The 14,843-nt window shown below is 44.4% G+C and overlaps 1 long non-coding RNA gene across 13 annotated transcripts; it reads left to right on the top strand.

The window, feature by feature from the left end:
• The first annotated feature begins 5,669 nt into the window (after positions 1 to 5,669).
• LOC136492661 (uncharacterized) lies at positions 5,670 to 13,108 on the top strand. Of its 13 annotated transcripts, none has more exons than XR_010768149.1 (11): positions 5,670 to 6,494; positions 6,877 to 6,970; positions 7,568 to 7,665; positions 7,900 to 8,024; positions 8,158 to 8,227; positions 8,362 to 8,537; positions 8,630 to 8,656; positions 9,911 to 9,988; positions 10,117 to 10,859; positions 12,480 to 12,589; positions 12,669 to 13,108. It is a non-coding gene; the product is annotated as an uncharacterized lncRNA (long non-coding RNA). The 13 variants fall into 13 exon arrangements; XR_010768155.1 differs by having other exon boundaries at positions 5,672 to 6,494; positions 10,789 to 10,859; XR_010768148.1 differs by having other exon boundaries at positions 5,672 to 6,494; positions 8,630 to 9,988.
• The last annotated feature ends 1,735 nt before the right edge of the window (positions 13,109 to 14,843 follow it).

Genomic DNA, 14,843 nt, shown 5'->3' with positions numbered 1-14,843 from the left:
CTTTTTCATGAAATAGCTCCCCTTTGCGAGATGATAGAAAATCCACGTCTGGATATATATTCACTCTCGCATAATCAGAATCTGAATATCCCACTATGTGGAATGAATCAGATCTTCTATATGTCATCATGAGGCCTTTCGTTCCTTGCAAATAATGCAAAACTTTCTTTACTAATTTCAGTGTTCTATTCCAGAATTGCTCTGAAATCTGCCAAGTAAAACCCGGTAACAAATACCAAGTTAGGGCGCGTACATACTTGAGCATGTTGTAAGCTTCTGACAGCTGAAGCATATGGAACCACTTTCACTTTATCGATTGAGCTCATATTGGTTCCTGGGGCATTTAAAATCCCCATATCTATCGTCCTTGACTATAGGAGCAGGTGAGGGACTATATTTATGCATACTGAATTTCTTTAAGATCTTTTCTATGTATGCCTTTTGTGATAGTCATTATACACTTTTTCTTCTATCTCGGTGAATCTCGATCCCTAGAACGAACGAGGCTTCCTCAAGATCTTTCATATCAAGTTTTGAGGACAAAACTTCTTTGTCTCCTGTAGTAGACTGACATCACTACTAGTAAGTAAGATATTATCTACATACAGGATAAGGAAGATAAACCTCCCAATCTTAAACTTTGCATAGACACAATTGTCCTCTACATTCTCTTTAAAACCTAAAAATTTTTATTGACTTATCAAACTTTAAGTACCACTGTCTTGAAGTTTGCTTTAATCCATAAATGGATTTCTTTAGGTGGTATCCACTTCGTTCTTTTTCTTCCATGACAAAACCTTTCGGTTGTGCCATGTAAACATTTTCCTCTAAGTCTCTATTGAGAAATGCCGTCTTTACATCCATATGATGTAATTCTTAATCATAATGTGCCACTAATGCTATTATGATTCTGAAGGAAACTTTACATGAGACTGGAGAAAAGGTCTCATTGTAATCAATCCATTCTCTTTGTATAAAGCCTTTTGCCACAAGTCACACTTTATATGTCTCTATATTCCCTTGAGAGTCATGTTTAGTCTTGTAGACCTATTTATAGCCTACTGTTTTGACTTCTTTAGGAATTATTTTCAAATCCCAAACTGTATTGATATTCATCGATTTCATTTCATCTTCCATGGCCTCAAGCCACTTTGATGAATGATCACTTCTCATGGCTTCTTCAAATGAGGTGGGATCATCCTCCATTTAAAATTTCTTAGTGTTATACACTTCATAATCAGCAGAAATAGCTGATTTTCTAACTCTTTGAGACCTACTAGGGGCCTTCACATTTGGCACATCTTCTATTTGAGGCTGTTGTTGCTCCCCCTCATCAATTCATCCTCTAGGAAGACAACGGTCTCGTTTCCACTAACTTTGTATGTCTCTCTAGACAGTAGAAAACAAAAACCTTTTAACTTTTCTGTGTAGCCAAACAAATGGCAACTTACTATTTTGGGATATAACCTTCCAATGTTTGGGTTAAACACTTTAGCCTCAGCAGGGCTCCCCACATTCACGGAAGTGGTTTAGCTAGGGTACTCTTTCTGTCCATAACTCATATGGTGTTTTGGACACTGATTTACTTGGTACACTTTTGAGAATATGAATGGGGTTTTTAACGCCTCCATCCACAGGCTCAACTGTAAGGTGGAGTAACTTATCATACTGCCCACCATATCCATCAGGGTACGATTGATTCTTTTAGCTACTCTATTCTGCTGAGGTTCACCCGGTATAGAATACTGGGCTACTATGCCATTCTTTTAGGGTATGCCGACTGCAGTACTCCCCCACGGTTAGACCTAACTATCTTAATCTTTAATATCTTGAATTTATCCAGTACATCTTTTCTTTCTTTGATTGGATAAATATAGCCATAATGGGAGTACTTATATGTGAATGTTATGAATGAATCATAACCATCCACACTCTTTACAGGAAAGCTGATCATAGATGTCTGTGTGAATAATATATAAAATTCATGCGCTTCGTTTGTCATCTTTCTTAATCTTCTTTACATACTTTTCTTTTATGCATTCCCTGCATTGAACTTAATCTGAGAGCTCTAATGAAGGAAGAATATCATTCTTAACTTGTCTTTCTATTCTCCCCCTCAAAATATGGCCTAAACGACAGTGCCATAATTTCGACAACGCATCGTGAGCTCTCTTATGCCACCTTTTCCAGATTAACACTCTGTGACCAGCTGCTTTATCAGCTAAGTGGCATGTCTTTGAAGAGCCAGTAAACTGACTCTTTATTCTATCGAGGTACTCGGTGACCGTGTCACATTCTGGGATTGAGCCCACAATTACAGGTTCAATCATGTTCTTTATCACAGCCAAATATTTCTTGTTTGCAGTGACTCACTTCCTATGCTCAAAAGCCATAGGATATCTTTTGGGATTCAAAATCCCTTTCTTTAGTTGCCCAAGTGGCATCATTCTCTTTTGTCTCCCTCACCGGTGCCATAATCTCAGTGGAACACGGTGAGGTGACTAACTAGTCCACCTTAGACAAGATAAAAACCAGGTCAAAACTTTTCTTAACATAAAAATAACACCATTTGCATGCCTTGATTCCAATGTTGGTCAAAATCAAAATATACAATTATTCTTATACACTAATCCTACATCACCGTTGGGCAGAAATAGAATTAATGCATAAATCTTTAATTTTCACAATTGTTCTTACACACTAATTCTACATCACAGTTGGGCAGAAGTAGAATTAATGCATAAATCATTAAAATTAACATCTGTTCTTATACACTAATTCTACATCACCGTTGGACAGAAGTAGAATTAATGCATAAATCATTAACATTATGATATTGTTATTAACAACGTTGGTCAGAAAACAACAACATCATAATCATATCTAAACTCTTTTTCTCCAATTAAATACCACATTGATTCAAAATAACTGGAGAATCAACATTTTCTTTAGCAGCGGAAAAAAATCTCTTTTTCTCCAATTAAATACCACATTGGTTCAAATTAACTGGAGAATAAACAATTTCTTTAGCAGCGGAAAAACTTTCACTCAATTTCTTGAATTTTACCCACAGGGAAAATTGCTTTTTCTATTTTCTTTAATCCATTAATCAATTTCCAGGAAATAAACATTTAGTGGAAAATTTTTCTTTTTCTTGAATTTTACCCACAGGGAAAAATTACATTTTCTATTTTTCTTTTGAACCATTTATTCATTTTCCAGAAATAAATATTTGCTGGAAATAGAAAAAAAGGAAAAACTCATTCTTTTCTGTACTGTTCTTTCGGCCCAAAACGGCAAGGCGGCCCACGGCCCACGCCCGCGTGGGCGCTTTCCGCGCTCTCCCCCGCGCCCAGGCCTTAACCTGGGCCTGGGCCGGGAATTCGTCCTGGCGCGCGCACCCGCCTGGGCTGAAAGCCGGCCCGTGCTTCCATCGCCATCAGATTTCATCCGACGGCCATCCGTTCATCTCGGCCGAATAAAAACCGACTCCGGCCGCGGTCCCCAAAACCCTAGAGTCATTTCACTTCCTCCGCTTCTCTCTCTACGCTCTCTTCTCAGCGCTGTGAGCACCGAGCGGCGACCGAGCGGGCAAAAACGGTGTAGGGGCAGAGCCATGGCGCCGTCGCCGGCCCCCTCGCCGGCGCGCGTGCTCCCCAACGGGTGAGCATGCCGCCGTCGAGTGGCCTGGCCGCGGCGCCCCCTTGGCCGAGCTCTTCTTCTTCCGTACCAGCAAAGGGACGGCTCAGCTCTTCTTCTCCCGCGCCGGCGAAGGGACATCCGACGCGTGGCGAGGTAGACTTTCTTCTCCCTTCGGTTTCGATTTCTATCTTCTTTCTTTTCTTTTCACTCGTTCACCCGAAAAGGGGATCTAGGGTTAGGGTTCGGTTGAACCCTATTCATGTTTTCTTTTCTTTTTTTTGTTTGATTCGAGTTCACCAAGATTATCCCCTTTCCCCTCTTTGGATTTGGGTCTGCTTTTCTCTTATCCGAACAAGGATTTAGATCTAGGGTTCGGAATCCGACCCTCCCCTTTTCCCCTTCTCTGATTTGTCTTTGGATCTACCATCCGAATCGGTTCCCTTCCCTTTCTTCCCCTTTCCCCTACTCTGATTTGGATCTGATTTTCTCTTATCCGAACTGATGTGGGGAATTAGGGTTTGGGTCTGGGGTTCCTTTTCTTTCTTTTGATTCGACCGATTCGGTTGTTCCCTTTGGAGTTCATCCGAATGGCTTTCTCCTTTTTCCCTTTCTCCATGCGAGTTAGGGTTAGGTCTTATGGTTCGGCCAAATCCGAATTAGATCTATTCTGTTCTTGGGTTAGGGTTCGGCTTCGTGGGCCGAGGGCCCTATCTCTTCTCTGATCCGAATGGATCTGTTCTTTTCTTTTCTCTTGCCGTGCGCCGGTGAACGGTGCGACATCTTTCCCCCCACGCACGGTGGCGGTGATGATCGGTAGACAGTGATGTCCGCCACCCCGGTCACTCTTTTCTTTGCTTTTACCCGGTTAGGGTTAGGGTCACACAGAGGCAACCTGGCTCTGGTACCATTGTTGGGATCGATGATGTGTGTACCTCTCTGTGTAACCCGTAGATCCGGGTAGACTCCTCGCCTTTCTCTGTTGCAGCGCATCGGCAAGCGTAGACGCCGGTGCCGCGGTGTTGAAGGCGTGCAGCGCGGTGGAGACGATCACCAGTGGCGCTGTGGAGGTGAGACGGCGGTGGTTGGGGCACATCCCGTCGCTGGCAGCACGGTCTTTAGATCGGTTTAGGGTTACTGTAGGTGGGTGTGGCGGCTCACGGTGAACCTCGTGGAACGAGCCCCGATCCCCACCTTCTCTATTTGTATGTGCTGTGCGACAGGGGTCCACCAACCAGTTAAGGTTGGGCGCCCCCGATCAGGACGCAGAGATCAACTACCGGAGACTACTTCCTCCACAGCCTCGACTGCAACTGAAAGCAAAGCAAAGCCTGAGCCTCCACGCAGCATGAACTGTACCGCCTGTACACCGTGTGTTCTCTGAGGCAACTGTACTTGTACGTGCGAGAACGAGAACTTGATGTAAAATGTAGGGTTTTACACGACGAGACCGATGGATGGATACGTGTATACGCCGAACCACGCACGGCGTGTAATGTAAACGAAACTCGTGCAGCGTGCCTGGAGACCTGCCATGCGTTGCAGGTTTGTCACGGAGATATCAATCGATCAGGCGACTGGCGTGCGTACCAAACGCACGCTGCCGCCCCTGCCCTGGTGGATTTGGGAGTGCTTTTGGCGGCCTTCGGTGCAGGCGTGCAGCGAAGTGGCGAATCGCCAGTTGGGTGGGGTGCGGGTGCGGGTGCGGGTGCGGCGTTTCGTTCATGCGATCGCCAGTTTGGGAAGAAGGGCAACTCCACATCCAGGGGGTTCAGCTGGAGATGCGCCACGTTTGCTTGCGGACTGCAGTGGGTGCACGCACGCACGGGCACGCCAAAAAAACCCACGCATTCCACGCCGCGACTAATTTAAAAGCCAAAAAGATGGCTAGCTCCTCCGGCAGGACCGCCTTCCACGTCGCCCGAAATTGCCACCGCCGTCCGATCTGTCATCGTATGGCCGACAGTGCTTATAGCCGCTTCCGTTAGAATCCTCTACGTCCTGCGCTTCTGATTCTCGCCGTGCAGCAGACCTCCACGGTAAAAAGGGGGGAAAAAACTAGCTTGGTCTTATCTCTCTGTCCTGTCCGTTTTCTCCTCTCGCACCGTCGTCGTCTCCGCCTCGCTTCCCGCCATTCCCGCCGTTCCCACCAGCGCCGCCGGCTCCTCCCCTTCCTCCTGTACCTCGGGTGCTCCCTCTGCTTTGCTCCCTCTCTTTCTCTTCTTGCGCTTTCCTTGTTTCGGGTTTGTTCGCCGCCACCGCATTACCGCTCGGGGACACGCCGTCCACCTCCGCCTGTGTCTGCCCGCTGCCGTCCTTCGCCTGCCGGATCTGGCTCAGTGAGCCTCGATCTGGTGCGTGGGGTGCGGGGGTGGACCGCCTCCCCTGTGGTCAGCTCCCCGTCCGCCGCCCGGCCGTACAAACCCTAGCCTCGGCGGCATCGCCGTCCTGCTCGGTTCCCGTCGTCTTCGCGCGGATCCTGCTTTTCGGCGTCGTCCGCTGCTTCGGGGCCTGACCAGCGCTCCCCTGCGTGTTTCACCTTCCCCTAGAACACCTCTGGTACGTTCTACCGTCGGTACCGCATCGCCCCGTTTCCCCCACGTGGGTGGCGCGCCGGCAGCCCCTCCTCCTCCGCCTCCTTCCTCCCTCTCTCTACTTGGCCTGGCCGCGCCCCAGCGCGGTGATGACGCCGGCCTAGGGTTTCGCGTCTCCATCGCTGGCCGTCCTCGGATTGACCATGACCCGGCGTCGGTGGTGCACTGGCGCCACTGCTCGCCTGCGCTGCGGCCAGGTATGGCGGGGGCTCCAAATTGTTGGCGGGGGCTCCAAATTGTTGCTGCAGTTATCAATTTTTGGTGAGATTTTGTCTATATTCCCGGTGCAAATACAAAGCGAATCTGCTTCCAATTCTTTTCCCCAATTTGAGAGGCAATTTGCTCCTAATTTGATAGAGCTATTTCTAAATAAGGTTTGCTTTCGTAAGCCAGGCAGGTTGCAGCCTCACGGTTAGCTTGGCTCCAGATTGACCAGTTCAGATGTTGTGCTTACAGATTTAGTAACGCGCTACATGTTTCAAAGTCAATCTTTCTATTTGATTTTGTCATTGGGCTTCACTGTAACCTTGCTTCGCAATGTTCAGATTGATCTTATATATGCACTATGTGATCATAGCAGTCCAGTTTTCTTTTCTTTTCCCTCTTGTATAAACTGAATCCACCTATATATGCTTCCTTGCAGGACCTCAACAGCCATCCACGACAGAAACTCCGACAAAGAATAGAGAACTGTATACAAAAACATTAAACAATTATCTCTCAGACTAATAATCCCTGTAAGCACCCCACTCTGCTTGATTATTAAATTATTTCATCATTTTACAATATGTATGGTTAGCATCTTTCATGATCTAGGAAATGGAAACTTCCTTTCCTATGTAACCTTTGCTTCTTGGTCACATAGAAAAGGCATCTCTTCCTCGTATTTACCATGATGGGCTTGCTCTTTTACGATCTCTTTGGTTTCTTTTCCCAATTTGTAAACAGCCTACTGTTGTTGGGTTTGGTCTCGCTAGCTGATAGATGAGTTCATGCAACCGTGTCATACATTTATGGTTTTGTGGGATGGGATAGAAATATTCTATGTTTTAGGATGTTGTGTTGCTGTTACCACGGTCTGCGGATTAAATAGGACTCATCTTTGGTCCCTGATTTTCTGCTACAAAGATGCAGTTCAAGCCCTTGTTCTCTTCTTTGCTTCTTTTATGTTGCTGTTGTAGATCCAAAGTCTACAGCTTTCACTGCGCCTTTTTTTCCCCTTAAATCCACACTCATCTCTTCTTTCCCATTTCCAGAAATGATCCTATTTTCAGCTGCTGTTTTTTATATGACCTAACTGTTCTTGTGTATTTCATAGTAAATAATTCTTTCAGGTTAATGAGTTCAGGAACGCAAGGAACAGCTGGTCCTCTCTCAATGTGTCTTCCTGTAACATGGTGACGCGATACTAATAAGAGTTCTTTGCCGCAAGGCATGTGCTTTCCAATCCACTTTCCCTTTTCTTTGGTACTTTCATCCTTAGTGTGAGCATTATTCCTCACTCTAACAGCCTCCCATGAACACCATTGAAATATTTGTACACCCGCAGTCAATCAAGAGTAGGTTAATGAGACCCCACTGTTGTTGTTTTCCATTATCCTAATGTGATTATTCGGTAGTTCCTCTTCAAAATGTAGTTAACAACATCGAATATGTCCATCAACAGGTGACCTATCTGCCTCCTCCTCGGCTTCGTAAGTTCTTCCTTCCGCTATGCATTTTGAGATGGACAGAACAGCACATTGTTCTTCATGCATATCAGCGTGAATAAATCTCTTGCATATGGATTAGGTATAGAATTGTTGGTGCCTACCTATATCAAAGTTTTAAATTGTCCTTTCTTTGGCCCATTACTCCCTTTAGTTTTGGCCAATTGGAGAATTGTTGTTGCCTAACCGATGTATGCTGTCTCTTCATCGTACAGATCCTACTACGGATCAAAGTTCAGAACATGGACGAAGCCAATTCTTGTTGCATTGGTGTGCATAGATCTGGTATATTTTCCCTACATGCGAATTCTTTTTTGGATTCATATATAATGAGGATTTTTTATCAGCTAGCAATGGATCGCTTTAGTACCAAATGTTTCAAACTCAGCTACCAAAGGATTGGTTTGCTACTCTTTCAGGGGATATATACTTATATAAGAGGTTATTATGTAGCGCCGTGTTTGCTGTTCCTCTAAAGATTGGTCATTCCATACAACGGAAACGCCAATATAAGTAGCGCTATTGCAGCTATGAATCAGGCAGTCCCATGAATGCACCCCTTCTAAACCTAGGTCTCCTTTGTGATACCGCCTAGGTACTTTTCCCCTCTCCAGTTTCCTTCAGTGTATTTCGAATGTTCATAAAAAAACAGGACTTCAGAGTCGACTTTTTTATTGTTATGGCTAGGTTTGCAAGCAGATTCTTCAGGCACAGGTATGTAACGAGGCAACATAGTATACTGTGCAGGTTACTAAAAAACTCATTCTAGATAAAAAAAAAAGAATTACTTCATATCCTTCATTCGTTATTCTATGCCTTCAATACCTTGGGCCTAAAGAGAATTCAGGATCTAACTTTTCTAGAGCAAGGTGGTGGTGGAGATTTTCTCAGTATAAAATTGAAAATCCTGAAATGAAACATGTGTGTGCTTCTATGGAATAATTGCATTATGGTTCCGCTTCTGCTTTCTATTGAGTAACTAAAGGTGCTCATACAGATAAAAAGTGGTATGCATTTCCATTAGTTTTGTACCATTAAATGGTGATGTTATGACCGGCATCCATTATCAGCGCAGGAGGCCCAATCGTGGCTAAGAAGACGCCGGCATTAGAGGGCCCAAGGGCCATAGTTATATTATTTATAATATTAGGAAGGAGTTATTTATAAATTATTATTAGCAAGAGACTATAAATATTTGTAAGACAATTATTGTGGAATTAGGCAGAAACAATATAACTGTTTCCGGCTTCCCTCAGGGAGCCGGGAGTTTGCCCTAGCCGTAGCTTTTATTCTTCTCACGCGAGATCACGGCGCCCCGACGCCGTTCTTCCCTGTTCAGGCCACGACCTCCCATCTCCCACTCCAATAACCTACGCCCTAAGCAGGGAAGAGTCCGAGTTCCTATCAGGTGCATCAGCAGCTGACTAAATATAGTGGTCTCATCCTATTTATGCCTGCTGATATGCAGGTTCTTTTCCTTATCAGGGTCTCGGGTTGATGATATTTGTAGCCCATTCTAAGTTATCCGGTTTCTTTGATGTTAAATTCTTACCGTATATGCTCATTTCTTTTGATTAACCGTACATATAGTGCCATGGTCCTTTTCATGGACAAGTGCTCTGCCAGTTTGAATTTTTCAATGGTTCTTCCAGAAACATACTCTGTCATAAGTTTTTTAATGCCTCGTCCAATAAGAGATTTGACACTAATATATCAATCAAACTTGGATCGAGAAACGTATCATGCTTTCTGTTAGGATTCGAATCCTATATTTATTAGATTCGACGCTTTTCCTCGTGTTTTATTTTTTTTAGATTTAAGAGGAATATATATCAACTAAGTTTAGGATAACAGGTACATTTAGCTCTGCCCAGCTTTACCTCAAAAAATGCACAAAATGAAATCAAAAGAGATTTGTTGTGTCATCATATTTTTCAACGCCAATTCTAATATGGCTCTATTTTGTAGGTTGGGCTCCCTTAATCATCCAGGGGGAACACCTATTCAATCCTCGGGAGGACACCTAGGGTTCAGTTCATCGTTTTGGTATGTTATCCTCTTCCTCTGCCTTCCTTAGATGTTAGTTTAGATTATTTCATAATAATAGATCGAAATGCTGCCTACTTATGTACTCATATATATGTTCTTTCCTTTGTTTTCTGTGTTCAAATAAGGTGTAATATGTGTTCAGATGGCATGAAGATATTCAGAATCAAATTCCAAATTGTTTTGGATATCTTATTGGATTTCGCAGTTTCCAGTTCCTCTAATTGAAGATGGTATCAAGTTTGAGCTGGTCCAAATATGCTTATTTAACTATCGTGCAGTACATGCTCCTTGCCGCTGCCGGCCCACTTATGACTTATCTCAACATATACGCTGTATAAATAGTTGTACAACAATACCACTATTGTTTATTTATAGCTCACTGCTTTCCTGCAAATTTGCGTCAATGTGAGCTATAGGATTTTGACCATCTAGAATGAACCATGCTGCCATTAAGGGACCCACTATGCATCGTTGTTCTATTTGTCCTATAAAGTCAAACAGCTGTAAAGCCTTTTTCTTTTATCATGCATTATATTACCTTACAATCATTCCAGTTTATTACATCACACATGCTAGCCATTCCATGCAGGACAGAACCAACATCTACTTGGTTTTTCAGTTGCCATGCATAGCGTTTTTATTACATGATAATTGAATCAATGTTCTGTTGCGAGCGACAACATTTCAAAAAAAACGTCGGCTACTACAGCACATATGCTTCGAATTCAGTACTATAGTTGAAATGTTTAGAGTTTTCATAAATACAGGTCTAATGAGCTCCTGATTTTATTTTCTAGCTTCCTCCTCTATACCGCTCAAGGTTTGTTTAGCTGATCACAGATGTCAGCTGCTACCCTGCTGCCTAAAGGTTAATTTTCTTTATTGTTTTTAATTTACTTCAGTACATGTGTCTTTGGTTCTCCAAATAGGAGGTCTTTCGTTTGCTTCCATACGTCATGATTTCGACTTCCTATTTTTGGTCCCTATCCCAAAATGATGTACAGCATAAATGAGTATGAGTTCCCTAGCTGAACTTATTTTCTAACTTATCTCTGTGTTTCGTTTTGCTTCACATGATGTTTGCAAACTACAGCCGAGCTGCACATGTTTTGTGGGCATAGTTTCTAAGAAAATATGCTAGATAAGGGGAAGTCAGCTGATGATCGATTCATCAGCAACATTAGTTGTTGCTCTAAATTTACGTACTCCATGTATTTCAGTTGAGTTGTTTGGTTATTAAATAATTGGGACATCAGAATCCATTGCCTTTGACTTTGATAGATCCTAGAACTCATGGATTAGTTTGTTTACGAATATTTGACACTCCTACAACATGTTGTATAGAATATGTGTGCATGTAGATAGATAACTACCTCAGGAACCTTAGTTAGCTAAGTGGACTGAAAGGGCCACCAAGTTTGATAAACTCTGTTAAGTTTCAGCCATCAATCATGGGCTTGGTGCTAATAGGAAATCAAGCAGATCATCCTGCATATATAGCTTTGCCTGTAGTAATTACAGATATTGATAGAAGTTATTAGTTTAAAATTCAACTAATGATGATGATAGTGGACTCAACAGTTTATAGTTCGGTTTAGATAATAGTCATAAATGGAACTGCTGCTAGAAAACTGTTGTTGGTGACTGTTGGAAACAATACAGAATCTTTATAGTTTCAGTGATGCTGTTGTTGGTCACGGTTGGGGAAAAAGTAATAAATAATTTATTTTCCCATTTATTTCCTTATGAACTCGTGTTGACGAACTCACAGCGACGAACTCACAGCACTACTATGCAAAAAGAGGTCTAATTGCAACAGCGTGACTCCTGCAAAATAGTTAGGCCGAACCTGCAGCTTCCAGTTAATCTTAAATATAGTTGGTTATGAGCACCATTCAACTACACTGAACACTCTCACTTAAAATGTCCAACTGGTTAAAGAATGTGCTGCCATGTCTGCCTCTAAATTACAGTTAGAAAAGATTAGTAATGAAGCTACAAAGGAGGAACCTTGTCTATATCGAAGTAAGTTCCACTAAGGTTCAATGCAGTGTCCATAAAAAAAAACTTTGCTTAGTGCTGTTTTGCTGCTTTACTGACCTCATCTTTGCCTTATTTTTCCTTCTCCATATTCTGGATGCACCAGTAGTTAGGTTGATCCGTGCCTGATATGTTATATACAGTACACGTATCATAAGATAATATGGCTCAGTTAACTGATGATGTAACTGATTAGAGGAACATACTAAGAATTCCCGTAATGAAAACCTCTTGGATTCGAATGGAATTCATAGGAACTCTGACCTGTTGCTTAAGACTCTAAGGCGGTTAAGAAGACAAGTTTTTGACAAGCTATCCTTGCAGATAGAAAGGCAAATCAGATTGCCCACATGGGAAATTGATTTTTTTTAGCAGTGTTGTTTCATATACAATTCTAGGTTCTATTCATGACATAGGTATCTACTGCCATTTCTATTTACTTTTGTAGGGTATACATACAATATACATAGACAGCTAACACATTAAGGGCGCACTTCAACGGCGTTAACATCTCAGATTTGCTTGCTCTTCATTTTCAGATTGATGTCAATTTGTCCGGTTCGTCATATCGATCTTAAACAACGTCAACACTACACAGATTATGGACGTTGTAGTCATCCATTATTTATTGTTGCAGGACACAGGCTGCTCATTAAGAGGCCACACATTGAAGCCCCCAAACAAATGGCCTGCCATTGATCAACATCTGCGTTCAATTTTACCTATGTATAATTTGGCTCCTCAGCTTCTTCTATCCTTTTGTGCACTTAGCCAAGGGAGTCTTAAAGAAGATTACCATGAACTGATCCCAAAAAGGCTGAAGAGGAGACCACCATGATCTCCATAACCATAAGTGTAAGCGAGATATATGCTTGTGTAGCTGGTTGAACATATTCTGAGGCCCTTGTGTATGACCAGGATATTGTCTACTATTGTATAGACTCTTCTACGTAGATTAGCTAGCTTTACTTCATTGTACTGCTTTGTTGTGTCAAGGATGAGTAAAGGATAAATGATTCAGGGGTAGATGACTTTTTTCTAAGTCTTCAATTCATAATATACTAAATCAATGGAACAGTTCCGTTTCATACATGTATTGAACATTGAACTGCTTTCAACTTTATACTTCAGTTCACTCAGATTTCTAATGCGCCCATTGTTACACAAAATCTCCATTTACAGCCACACAGGCGCGCGGATGCGCGCGCCAATCTACTAGTCCTCCTATATATATATCGCACCCCGTCGCTCCCAATTCCACATCCACAGCCTCGACTGCAACTGAAAGCAAAGCAAGCCTCCACACAGCAAGGAAGCAAGGCACCGCCCGCTCGAGTAGTTCCAAACATGTGCAAGGTGGTGATCACGACCCCGTCGCTCGTCTGCCTGCGCCGCACGTCCTCCTCCTCCGACGCCGCGGTGCCGGCGGGGTACGTCGCCATGTCCGTGCAAGGCGCGGCGCCGTCGTCATCGGGGCCGAGGCGGTTCGCGGTGCGGGTGGCGCACCTTGTTAGCCGGACTCCTCGCCGGCCGCCGGAGCAGAACTCCGGCGAACTCTCAAACTCACGCGAACGCGAACACAGAGAACTCACACGTTGGATTTTGGTGCCTCAGCAACTGCCTTGGCTTTTCTTGTTAAGTGCTCCTACTTATACACAATGAGCTACTAATAATAGCAAAACAAAAAGAGAGTGGTGGACAGGCTATCCCCGGCCACCATGCCCGCCATGCGCGCCACACCTCTGAGCTCCGTGGAGTCCGTGCCATCCCACGCACTGGAGCGCGTCGTGCGGACGCTGGGCACTGCCCACGACACAAGTCGTGGGCGCAGTACAAGACGCGCTTGGGAGGATGTATATCCAAGCCAGACTCAACAATAAACCGACGACAAAGTTGAATGCAAAAGAAATTACAAACACAGGTTTACTAAATATGCCAACACTTCACCCCCTAAACCTGTTGTTCTTGGCCAACCTTGACGACACCAAGCTGAACACGGAGTTCGCAGAAACGATCACGCGCCAGCGGCTTTGTCAGGATGTCAGCGAGCTGTTCCTCTGTCCGAACATGCTCAATCCTCATCCTCCCATCTCCAACACAATCTCGGATGAAATGATAACGCACATCAATGTGTTTGCTTCGATCATGAAAGACGGGATTCTTACTGAGGGCGATTGCAGATTGACTGTCCATCTTCAGGAGGAACGGGGCACGCCGCTCGCCGTCGAGCTCTGCAAGCAGCTGTGCCAGCCAGATCCCCTGGCAGGCGGCCGTCGTACCTGCAATGTACTCAGCTTCGCAGGACGAGAGGGCGACCACCTTTTGTTTCTGTGACTGCCATGTCACTGCGCAGGAGCCGAGGAAGAACAGCACGCCAGTGGTGCTCTTCCTTGTATCAATGTCGCCGCCCATATCGGCATCACTGTACCCAGCTCCCGCGCTCCACGCTTGTAGCAGCACCCGTAGTCGACGGTTCCGGCGACGTAGCGCAGGATCCGCTTGACGGCGTTGAGATGCTCCATCGTTGGCCGCTCCATAAAGCGACTGACATACCCGACGGAGAAGGCGATGTCAGGCCGGGTATGCACCAGGTATCGGAGGCAGCCGACCAGGCCCCGGTACTCGGTGACGTCCACCGCCTCGGCGTTGCTTGTCTTGGACAGCTTCAGCCGAGGCTCCATCGGGGTGTGACAGGGATTGCAGGTCCCCATCCCCGCTCGGTCTAGGATCTTCCGAGCGTACGCCGTCTGAGCGAGCTTGAGGCCGTCGTCTCCCTGCTGCACTTCAATCCCCAGATAAAAACACAGGAGAC

Source organism: Miscanthus floridulus, chromosome 11 (assembly GCF_019320115.1).
Source record: "Miscanthus floridulus cultivar M001 chromosome 11, ASM1932011v1, whole genome shotgun sequence".
Lineage (NCBI taxonomy): Eukaryota > Viridiplantae > Streptophyta > Magnoliopsida > Poales > Poaceae > Miscanthus > Miscanthus floridulus.
Note: the sequence above shows the minus strand (reverse complement) of the source record. Positions and strands in the feature narration are given on the sequence as shown.